Genomic DNA, 11472 nt, shown 5'->3' with positions numbered 1-11472 from the left:
TTGGACCCTGGAAAAATGCTGACATGTTTATAACTGAAGCTAGGGCAGAAAAATTTCAAACAAAAGAAATAAGATCAATTTACAATGGGATGAAGAAACTCATCACAGATTTCAGTACAGAAAGTGGCTCACTTAAGATATGATTTTAGCTATTTCAGTAATAGGATTACTTGTCAGATCACACAATTTACATTCTTACCAACAGTGTACGAGATTTCCCTTTTCTCCACATCCTCACAAGCATTTGTTATCTCTTTGTTACCTTGTTGATAATAGCCATTCTAACAGGTATAAGGTGATATCTCATTGTGGCTTTGATTTGCATTTCCCTGATGATTAGTGATGTTGTATATCTTCTTATGTACCTGTTGTCCATTTGTATGTCTTCTTTGGAAAAATGTGTATTCAGATTCTCTGCCCATTTTTAAATCACATTGTTTGCTTTTTTTGCTTAGTGAGTTGTATGAGGTCTTTATATCTATTTTTTTTAAATAAAAAAGATGACAGAAAAATTCAGTAATCTGATGATCACTTGATCATGTCAACTTTTCTTCATGGTAGAAGTTTCTATCAAGGCTATTAAAAACATTTAAGTAAGATAGCCGTAAACTGAGGGACTTTTGCGAGTAAAAGGCGGCGTCATTAGTAATTACACCAGTGTAATAGACATAAACCCAAACTGCTAGACATTTGAGATGTGGGGTCACTTATAACAGTGGCTTAAAAAATAAAAATTTTTTGAGGGGCATGGGCAGCAGAAGGATGGTAATAAAGGGTCCAGAAAAATGAAACAGAAAACTTCAGGATAAATCTAGCCTACTTCACAAGTTTGTTTACAACCAATTCTATGAGTAATTGTCTCTCATAGCAATAATTTCTAGCAAGTTCATATCTCTTGTGAATTAAAATATTTCACAATTATGTGAAAATTAAGTTTCTTAATTAGCCATATTCTATACCTTAATTAGGCAGAAAATAGGCTGAACCAGTTCTGATTCTTTGTTTTCAAAAGAAACAGATTCCAATTATCTTCAGAAAATTCTAAAAGGGAAAGAGACTATTTCTCTTGCTTCAAGAAGGGGAAGTATCAGTGCAGTACCAGAGGCTTTTGTGGCAGGAATGCACAGAAATGTTACCATTAGGTGACTTCATTCCCACCATCTTCCATCCTTCCTTACCTTCCTCGAGTTCAATTCCCGGGTGAGGGAGATTCTGATTGTCTCAATTAGGGTCAACCTTCTCCTAATGTGGTCAAGGGAGTTCAGTCACTCACTGAAAGTCTACCAGAGCAATCGCTGAGCAAATGAACCCATGAGATTCACTACATATGATTTAAATCGTTCTTATTATTGATAAATAAGTAAATCCTATAAATGGAATGCTGGTTTGCATTCCCATCCTACAACCACTGGACAATACTATGTCTCTGATTTAACATCTGGTGCTCCAAATCTCAGAGTAGCTGCACTTCAGTCAGGGCCTCTTTAATAGATAAGAACTGCATCAAAATACGACTAATACATTTGGAGATATCTGATGTTAGCCACCATAGACACCAGGATCAGACAGGTGCTCTGGAAAGTATATCTCCAAATGATCTTACAGACTGACATACTCTTCTTTGGAAAAAAAGATCCAACTCCTTTTAATGTTGATTAAATAAACTACAGCTGCTAGAAGAACACAAGAAAGAAACAATGATGAGAGGAGCCAATGGGAAGATTTGATTCCCTAGTAACATGAGTTAAACTCATCAGCTATTCATTGCTCCAGTTGATACAAAAATACCTACTCTATTCCAGCAGTCAGTTGTAGATAACAGTTAAACACACCTTTTCCATAGTGACAGAGAACCACTGAAGCTGTTCCTATACTATAAGGATTTCCATAAACTTATTTTTACTCCAAAATGATGATGACTTGCCAGAAATCAAAAGCAAAAACTTCAAAATATGAAATTGCACCTTTACTTTAGTTATTAAACACATTTGAAATTCAATTATCCATAGCATCAATTTGTAATCAGCCATCTGCATCTTTAACAAATTAAGGTAAGGTCTCCACACCATTTATTTAAATGTATGTGCATGCACCTAATTCTTATTGAATTATTGCTCACTTCTTGTACTGTATTTTCTTCTACATAAAAAAAATAATTTCATACTCACAACATAAGTCAGTTGGAGGCCTGTTCAGGAAAGTAAAATAGTTTTAAAATGTACAATGCCCAGAAGCAAGGTTAAATAAGATTGGGCTGTGTGCTGGGAGATGTTAGTGTTATGACCTGATGATTTCAGGCTCCAGAGAAATACCCAGGTCAAATTTCTAGCTGGCTAAAGAACAACATTAGCATTGATTGTAGCACTGGCTGCAAGCCTTCTGCCCTGCCTTGTGGCTAGAAATTGGTTCCTTGGTGGCAACACTGACAATAAAGAAAAAAGAAAAATAATAAATGCCAAAATAATACAGAATGTTGATGTAACCTTTTGGACAACTGAAAACACATCAGAGGCTTGAACATTTGTATAGATGTGAAGCTTGAATAATTTTTAGAGCCTCCAAATCTGTCCTAAAAAGAGTCTCATAAAAACAGAACTTCTGGGGACAAAGTCAAGATGGCGTACCAGGAGGATGTGGAATTCACGTCCCTGCACAACTAGGGCACCTACCAGGTACGAGTGGGGGATGGGAGGAACACCCAGTGACCAGCTTGGGGGATCTTGGTTCCCAGGTCAGAGGCTGAGCCTGAGCTCCTGTGGTGGGAGCTCTGAGTCCAAACTGCTGGAATGACAGAGAACCTCAGACCCCAGGGACTATTAATCAGAGTGAGGCCTCCCAGAGGTCTTCATCTCAGCACCAAGACCTAGCTCTATCCAAATGCCTGCAAACTTCAGTGCTGCACGTCTCAGGCCAAACAACCAGTAAGACAGGAATACAGGACTACCCATCAAAAAAAAAAAAAAAAAAAAGAAATGACAAAAAAATATGTTATAGGGCTTCCCTGGTGGTGCAGTGGTTGAGAGTCCTCCTGCCGATGCAGGGGACACGGATTTGTGCCCCGGTCCGGGAAGATCCCACATGCCACGGAGTGGTTGGGCCCGTGAGCCATGGCTGCTGAGCCTGCGCATCCAGAGCCTGTGCTCCGCAACGGGAGAGGCCACAACAGTGAGAGGCCCGAGTACCGCAAAAAAAAAAAAAAAAAAAGTTATAGACGAAGGAGCAAGGTAAAAACCTACAAGACCAAATAAATGAAGATAAAATAGGCAACCCACCTGAAAAAGAATTCAGAGTAAGTATAGTAAAGATGATCCAACATCTCACAAACAGAATGGAGAAAACACAAGAAACATTTAACAAGCATCTAGAAGAACTAAAGAGAAAACAAACAGTGATGAGCAACAAAACTACTGAAATTAAAAATACCTTAGAAGAAATCAATAGCAGAATAACTGAGGAAGAAGTACTGATAAATGAGCTGGAAGATAAAATGGTGGATTAACTGCCAGGGAGCAGAATAAAGAAAAAAGAATGAAAAGAATTGAGGAGAGTCTCAAAGACACCTGGGAAAACATTAAATGCACCAACATTCAAATTATAGGGGTCCCAGAAGAAGAAGAGAAAAAGAAAGGGTCTGAGAAAATATTTGAAGAGATTATAGTAGAAAACTTCCCTAACATGGGAAGGAAATAGTAAATCAAGTCAGGAAGCACAGAGAGTTCCATACAGGATAAACCCAAAGAGAAACATGCTGAGACACATATTAATCAAACTATCAAAAATTAAATACAAAGAAAAAATATTAAAAGCATCAAGGGAAAAGCAACAAACAACATACAATGGAATCTTCATAAGCTTAACAGCTGACCTTTCAGCAGAAACTCTGCAAGCCAGAAGGGCGTGGCAGGACTTGTTAAAAGTGATGAAAGGGAAAAACCTACAACCAAGATTACTCTACCCAGCAAGGGTCTCATTCAGATTCGATGGAGAAATTAAAATCTTTACAGACAAACAAAAGTTAAGAGAACTCAGCACCACCAAACCAGCTTTACAACAAATGCTAAAGGAACCTCTCTAAGCAGGAAACACAAGAGAAAGAAAAGACCTACAATAACAAACCCAAAACAATTAAGAAAATGGTAATAGGAACATACATATCGATAATTACCTTAAATGTAAATGGATTAAATGCCCCAAACAAAAGACAAAGACTGGCTAAATGGATACAAAAACAAAACCTGTACATATACTGTCTACAAGAGACCCACTTCAGACCTAGGGACACATACAGACTGAAAGTGAGGGGATGGAAAAAGATATTCCATGCAAATAGAAATCAAAAGAAAGTTGGAGTAGCAATTCTCATATCAGACAAAATAGACTTTAAAATAAACACTATTACAAGAGACAAAGAAGGACACTACATATGATCAAGGGATCAATTCAAGAAGAAGATATAACAGTTGTAAATATTTATGCACCCAACACAGGAGCACCTCAATACATAAGGCAAATGTTAACAGTCATAAAAGGGAAAATCGACAGTAACACAGTCATAGTAGGGGACTTTAACACCCCACTTTCACCAGTGGACAGATCATGCAAAATGAAAATAAATAAGAAAACACAAGCTTTAGATGACACATTAAACAAAACGGACTTAACTGATGTATATATGACATTCCATCCAAAAACAACAGAATACACTTTCTTTTCAAGTCCTCATGAAACATTCTCCAGGATAGATCATATCTTGGGTCACAAATCAATCCTCGGTAAATTTAAGAAAATTAAAACTGTATCAAGTATCTTTTCCGACCACAATGCTATGAGACTAGATATCGATTACAGGAAAAAAAAACTGTAAAAAATACAAGCAAATGGAGACTAAACAAAATGCTACTAAATAACCAAGAGATCACTGAAGAAATCAAAGAGGAAATCAAAAAGTACCTAGAAAAAAATGGCAATGAAAACACGATGACGCAAACCTATGGGATGCAGCAAAAGCAGTTCTAAGAGAGAAGTTTACAGTAATACAATCCTACCTCAAGAAACAAGAAACATCTCAAATAAACAACTTAACCTTACAGCAAAAGCAATTAGAGAAAGAAGAACAAAAAAAGAAAACCCAAAGTTAGCAGAAGGAAAGAAATTATAAAGATCAGATCAGAAATAAATGAAAAAGAAATGAAGAAAACAATAGCAAAGATCAATAAAACAGAAAGCTGGTTCTTTGAGAAGATAAACAAAATTGATTAAATATTAGCCAGACTCATCAAGAAAAAAAGGGAGAAGACTCAAATCTATAGAATTTGAAATGAAAAAGGAGAAGTAACAACTGACACTGCAGAAATACAAAAGATCATGAGAGATTACTACAAGCACCCATATGCCAATAAAATGGACAACCTGGAAGAAATGGACAAATTCTTAGAAAAGCACAACCTTCCGAGACTGCATCAGGAAGAAATAGAAAATATAAACAGACTGACAACAAGCACTGAAATTGAGACTGTGATTTAAAAACTTCCAACAAACAAAAGCCCAGGATCACATGGCTTTACAGGCAAATTTTATCAAACGTTTAGAGAAGAGCTAACACCCATCCTTCTCAAACTCTTCCAAAATATAGCAGAGGGAGGAACACTCCAAAACTCATTCTACGAAGTCACCATCACTCTGATACCAAAAGCAGACAAAGATGTCACAAAGAAAGAAAACTACAGGCCAATACCTCTGATGAAGATAGATGCAAAAATCCTCAACAAAATAGTAGCAAACAGAATCCAACAGCACATGAAAAGGTTCATACACCATGGTCAAGTGGGGTTTATCCCAGGAATGCAAGGATTCTTCAATATACACAAATCAATCAATGTGATACACCATATTAACAAACTGAAGGAGAAAAACCATATGATAACCACAATAAAAGCAGAAGAAGCTTTTGGCAAAATTCAAAACCCGTTTATGATAAAATCTCTCCAGAAAGTGGCATAGAGGGAACCTACCTCAACATAACAAAGGCCATATATGACAAACCCACAGCCAACACTGTTCTCAATGGTGAAAAACTAAAAAACATTTCCTCTAAGATCAGGAACAGAACAAGATTGCCCACTCGCACCACATTACTCAACATAGTTTTGGAAGTTTTAGCCAGAGCAATCAGAGAAGAAGAACAAATAAAAGGAATCCAAATCGGAAAAGAAGAAGTAAAACTGCCACTGTTTGCAGATAGCATGATACTATACATAGAGAATCCTAAAGATGCTACCAGAACACTACTAGAGCTAATCAATGAATTTGGTAAAGTAGCAGGATACAAAATTAATGCACAGAAATCTCTGGCATTCCCATACACTAATGATGGAATACCTGAAGGAGAAATTAAGGAAACACTCCCATTTACCACTGCAACAAAAAGAATAAAATACCTAGGAATGAAGCTACCTAAGGAGACAAAAGACCTGTATGCAGAAAACTATAAGACACTGATGAAAGAAATTAAAGGTGATACAAACAGATGGAGAGATATACCATGTTCTTGGATTGGAAGAATCAACATTGTGAAAATGACTATACTACTCCAAGCAATATACAGATTAAATGCAATCCATATCAAACTACCAATGGCATTTTTCACAGAACTAGAACAAAAAATTGCAGTTTGTATGGAAACACAGAAGACCCTGAATACCCAAAGCAATCTTGAGAAAGAAAAACGGATATAGAGGAATCAGGCTCCCTGACTGCAGACTATATTACAAAGCTACAGTAATCAAGACAGTATGGTACTGGCACAAAAACGGAAATATAGGTCAATGGAACAAGATAGAAAGTCCAGAGATAAACCCATACACCTTATTTTTGATAAAGGAGGCAAGAATATTCAGTGGGGAAAATACAGCCTCTTCAATAAGTGGTGCTGGGAAAACTGGACAGCTACATGTAAAAGAATGAAATTAGAACACTTCCTAACACCATACACAAAAGTAAACTATTAAGACTTAAATGTAAGGCCAGACACTATAAAACTCTTAGAGGAAAACATAGGCAGAACGCTCTATGACATAAATCAAGCAAGATCCTTTTTGACCCACCTCCTAGAGAAATGGAAATAAAAACAAAAATAAACAAATGGGACCTAATGAAACTTAAAAGCTTTTGCACAGCAAAGGAAACCATAAACAAGACGAAAAGACAACCCTCAGAATGGAAGAAAATATTTGCGAAAGAAGCATCTGACAAAGGATTAATCTCCAAAATATAGAAGCAGCTCGTGCAGCTCAATATCAAAAAAACAAACAACCCAATCCAAAAATGGGCAGAAGACCTAAATAGACATTTCTCCAAAGAAGATATACAGATTGCCAACAAACACATGAAAAGATGCTCAACATCACTAATCATCAGAGAAATGCAAATCAAAACTACAATGAGGTATCACCTCACACTGGTCAGAATGGCCATCATCAAAAAATCTCCAAACAAGAAATGCTGGAGAGGGTGTGGAGAAAAGGGAACCCTCTTGCACTGTTGGTAGGAATGTAAGTTGATACAGCCACTATGGAGAACAGTATGGAGGTTCCCTAAAAAACTAAAAATAGAACTACCATATGACCCAGCAATCCCACTACTGGGCATATACCCTGAGAAAACCATAATTCAAAAAGAGTCATGGGGCTTCCCTGGTGGCACAGTAGTTAAGAATCCACCTGCCAATGGAGGGGACACGGGTTCAAGCCCTGGTCCGGGAAGATTCCACATGCCGTGGAGCAACTAAGCCCGTGCACCACAACTACCGAGCCTGCACTGTAGAGCCCGCGAGCCACAACTACTGAAGCCCACATGCCTAGACCCCATGCTCCGCAGCAAGAGAAGCCAGTGCAATGAGAAGCCCATTCACCACAATGAAGAGTAGCCCCCACTCGCCACAACTAGAGAAAGTCCACTCACAAAAAACGAAGACCCAACATAGCCAAAAATAAATAAATTAATTAATTAATTAAAAAGAGTCACGTACCACAATGATCACTGCAGCACTATTTACAATAGCCAGGATATGGAAGCAACCTAAGTGTCTATCAACAGATGAATGGATAAAGAAGATGTGGCACATATATACAACGGAATATTACTCAGCTATAAAAAAGAAATGAAATTGAGTTATTTGTAGTGAGGTGGATGGACCTAGAGTCTGTCATACAGAGTGAAGTAAGTCAGAAAGAGAAAAACAAATACCATATGCTAACACATATATATGGAATCTAAAAAAAAACGGTACTGATGAACCTAGGGGCAGGACAGGAATAAAGACGCAGATGTAGAGAATGGACTTGAGGACATGGGGAGGGGGAAGGGTAAGCTGGGATGAAGTGAGAGAATAACATTGTCATATATACACTACCAAATGTAAAACAGATAGCTAGTGGGAAGCAGCTGCATACCCCAGGGAGATCAGCTCGGTGCTTTATGACCACCTAGAGCGGTGGGATAAGGAGGGTGGGAGGGAGACGCAAGTGAGGGGATATGGGGATATACGTATGCATATAGCTGATTCACTTTGTTATAAAGCAGAAACTAACACACCACTGTAAAGCAATTATACTCCAATAAAGATGTTAAAAATACACAAACTACTTCTTATGTAATTTTTGGTACTCAATTTATTATTGTTCTAAAATATCACCAGAGAAGCTGTCTTCATGTAACAGTTTCTTTGTTGTATGTGATACAATAAGAAGCCTGAGAAAACCAAATTGAAAAAAATATAAAAAACAGAGTAAGGAAATTTTAGAACTCTGAGAAGTTTCAGATCAAGACAATTTTGTGTCTGAAATTCAATCTTGAACTTATGCATCCCTTAATATCCAAAAGAATCCCCTTTTATACACTGTCCTTTTTTTCTCTCATCTTTTCTCACTTTTCTTCTCCCATCATCCTTCAAATGAAAACATCACTATAAAACAATTCTCGGGCTTCCCTGGTGGCGCAGTGGTTGGGAGTCCGCCTGCTGATGCAGGGGACGCGGGTTCGTGCCCCGGTCCCGGAGGATCCCACGTGCCGCGGAGCGGCTGGGCCCGTGGGCCATGGCCGCTGAATCTGCACGTCCGGAGCCTGTGCTCCGCAATGGGAGAGGCCGCAGCGGTGAGAGGCCCGCGTACAGCAAAAAAAAAAAAAAAAAAAAAAAAAAAAATTCTCAGTTTCCCTCTGCCCTTAAACTCTAAGGTAGCACAGGATTTTTCTCTGAAATGTTACTCTCTGGACATCTGAGAAATGTATAAAGCAAAATGATGCTTTTCAATCACTGTAACTAAAGTAAATAAAGTGCATAGAACCAAGGAGGCATACTTGTAAGACACTTAACAAAGACCCAGAAAAACCGAGTTCAAATTCCCAGTTTGTGACTTCCACATGTGTGACCTTGGACAAGTCAGTTTTCCTCTGTATTTCTCAGTACTCTCATTTGTAGAAATGCGATCATAATAATTTCACTAGCGCTCTTTGTTTGAGGAAAGTTGAATTTTAATATGTATCTCTAAGTATTACATAAAATTTGAGTGATATAAAAATGGGAACTGTAATTTAATCATACTATTGATAATTGTAATCAAAACCAGGCAAGCACTATAGTGGGCCAAAGTTAAGGCAAGTCAGAAGTGAACTCATGATCTCTCAGGCTCATTATCATCAAATACGTTGAATGACAATACACATAGCAAAAGATGCTATTTTGCAGACATCTCATCCAGTTCTTTGTGCAATCAACCTTCACGTGCCAGACAGCCTTCTAAATGCTAAATAAGCAAAAGATATGAACACACCTCAGTCCACAAGCATCTTATGGTCTAATGGAAGAGTTCAACAGGTAATCTGATAACTATTGTGAAATTCAGTGATGCTATTATGGATGTCTGGCAGGCACAACTAGAACACCAAAGAGCAGCCTCAAACCCAGTCTGGGGGGAGAAAAGGCTCCTTGAAAGAGATGGCTCCTAGCTTGCAAGAAGGAGAAGTGGACAGAGCAGTCAAGCAAATTCCAGGAAGGGGTGAGAGTTCAAGGCATAACCAGACACCTGCAGGTTTCAACATGGTTGGAAAGGAGAAAGGATGAGAAAAGCAAGAAGACAGGCCCAGAAAGTTTAGCAGGAGTCAAATCAGAAAGAGCATTTTGAGTGTTGGCCTTGTTCTCCGATTTTCTGTGTTTTTTTTTTTTTTTGCAGACGCCACCCTGCTCTCATCAGCCTCTGGCCCGCCATCTCCTTGAATCTTAACACCATGCCTTCAATTAAGTTGCAGAGTTGTGACGGAGAGATATTTGAAGTTGATGTTGAAATTGCGAAACAATCTGTGACTATTAAGACCACGTTGGAAGATTTAGGAATGGATGATGAAGGAGGTGATGATCCAGTCCCCTTGCCAAATGTTAATACAGCAATATTAAAAAAGGTCATTCAGGGGTGCACCCACCACAAGGACGATCCGCCTCCTCCTGAGGATGGTGAGCACAAAGAAGAGTGAACAGATGATATCCCTGTTTGGGATCAAGAATTCCTGAAAGTTGACCAAGGAAAACTTTTTGAGATTATACTGGCAGCAAACTACTTAGACATCAAAGGTCTGCTTGATGTTACCTGCAAGACTGTTGCCAATATGATCAAGGAGAAAACTCCTGAGGAGATTCGAAAGACATTCAATATCAAAAATGATTTTACTGAAGAAGAGGAAGCCCAGGTACGCAAAGAGAACCAGTGGTGTGAGGAGAAGTGAAATTTTGTGTCTGATGCTGTAACACTGTAAGGATTGTTCCAAATACTGGTTGCACTGCTTAGTTTATAATTGCTAATATTAGAAAAACAGTCCACAAATGCAGCAGCAAATCAGTTGTATTAGCAGAATGTTGTCCTCAATGCATGTGTAGTTTCAGTACAGATTCCAAACTTATGACTCAGTTTCTTCTAGTATGATCAAAAGTTCTTTATTCTTTGCTCTGAATAAAATTGAACTGTGGGTTCTCTATAGAAAGTGGCATTTTGGGCTTTCCCTCTTTTTGTAAAGCAACTTATGCCTAGTTTATTGTCCAGTTAACTTTAGTTTAGTGACTTTTAAAAGTTGGCATTGTAAATAAAACAACTTGCAAAACATTTTCTGAAATAGAATTAACAACATATTATCTTTATTCATGAGTTGGAAACTGGAGAAACGCTAATTGAGGTAAATGTTATCAGAGTGGGGTTATCAGAATGTCTTCCAGCTTCCTGGAGTCCACTGGTATTGATTAACCTGTATGTAGCAGGGCTCCCTTAATTGGATCTGAGGACTTATTTTTGCATTTTTAATCCTCTCAGCTTTGAATATGTTGGCTAGAGGCTCATTTACTACTCAGTTTGTGGTTTGGGAGGAAACAGAATTAGACAGTTTGCTGGCTTTTCTATTAAAAGAGACACTTAACCCATGTGGTGTGTCATC

General features: G+C 38.1%; 1 pseudogene; it reads left to right on the top strand.

Annotated features, from left to right (window-relative positions):
• The first annotated feature begins 10193 nt into the window (after positions 1-10193).
• On the top strand, positions 10194-11145 carry LOC113611101 (S-phase kinase-associated protein 1 pseudogene; annotated as a pseudogene).
• Positions 11146-11472: the final 327 nt, after the last annotated feature.

The sequence above is a fragment of the Aethalodelphis obliquidens genome, unplaced genomic scaffold (genome assembly GCF_003676395.1).
Source record: "Aethalodelphis obliquidens isolate GAN/ISIS:26980383/991018 unplaced genomic scaffold, ASM367639v1 scaffold3, whole genome shotgun sequence".
Taxonomy (NCBI): Eukaryota; Metazoa; Chordata; class Mammalia; order Artiodactyla; family Delphinidae; genus Aethalodelphis; species Aethalodelphis obliquidens.
Note: the sequence above shows the minus strand (reverse complement) of the source record. Positions and strands in the feature narration are given on the sequence as shown.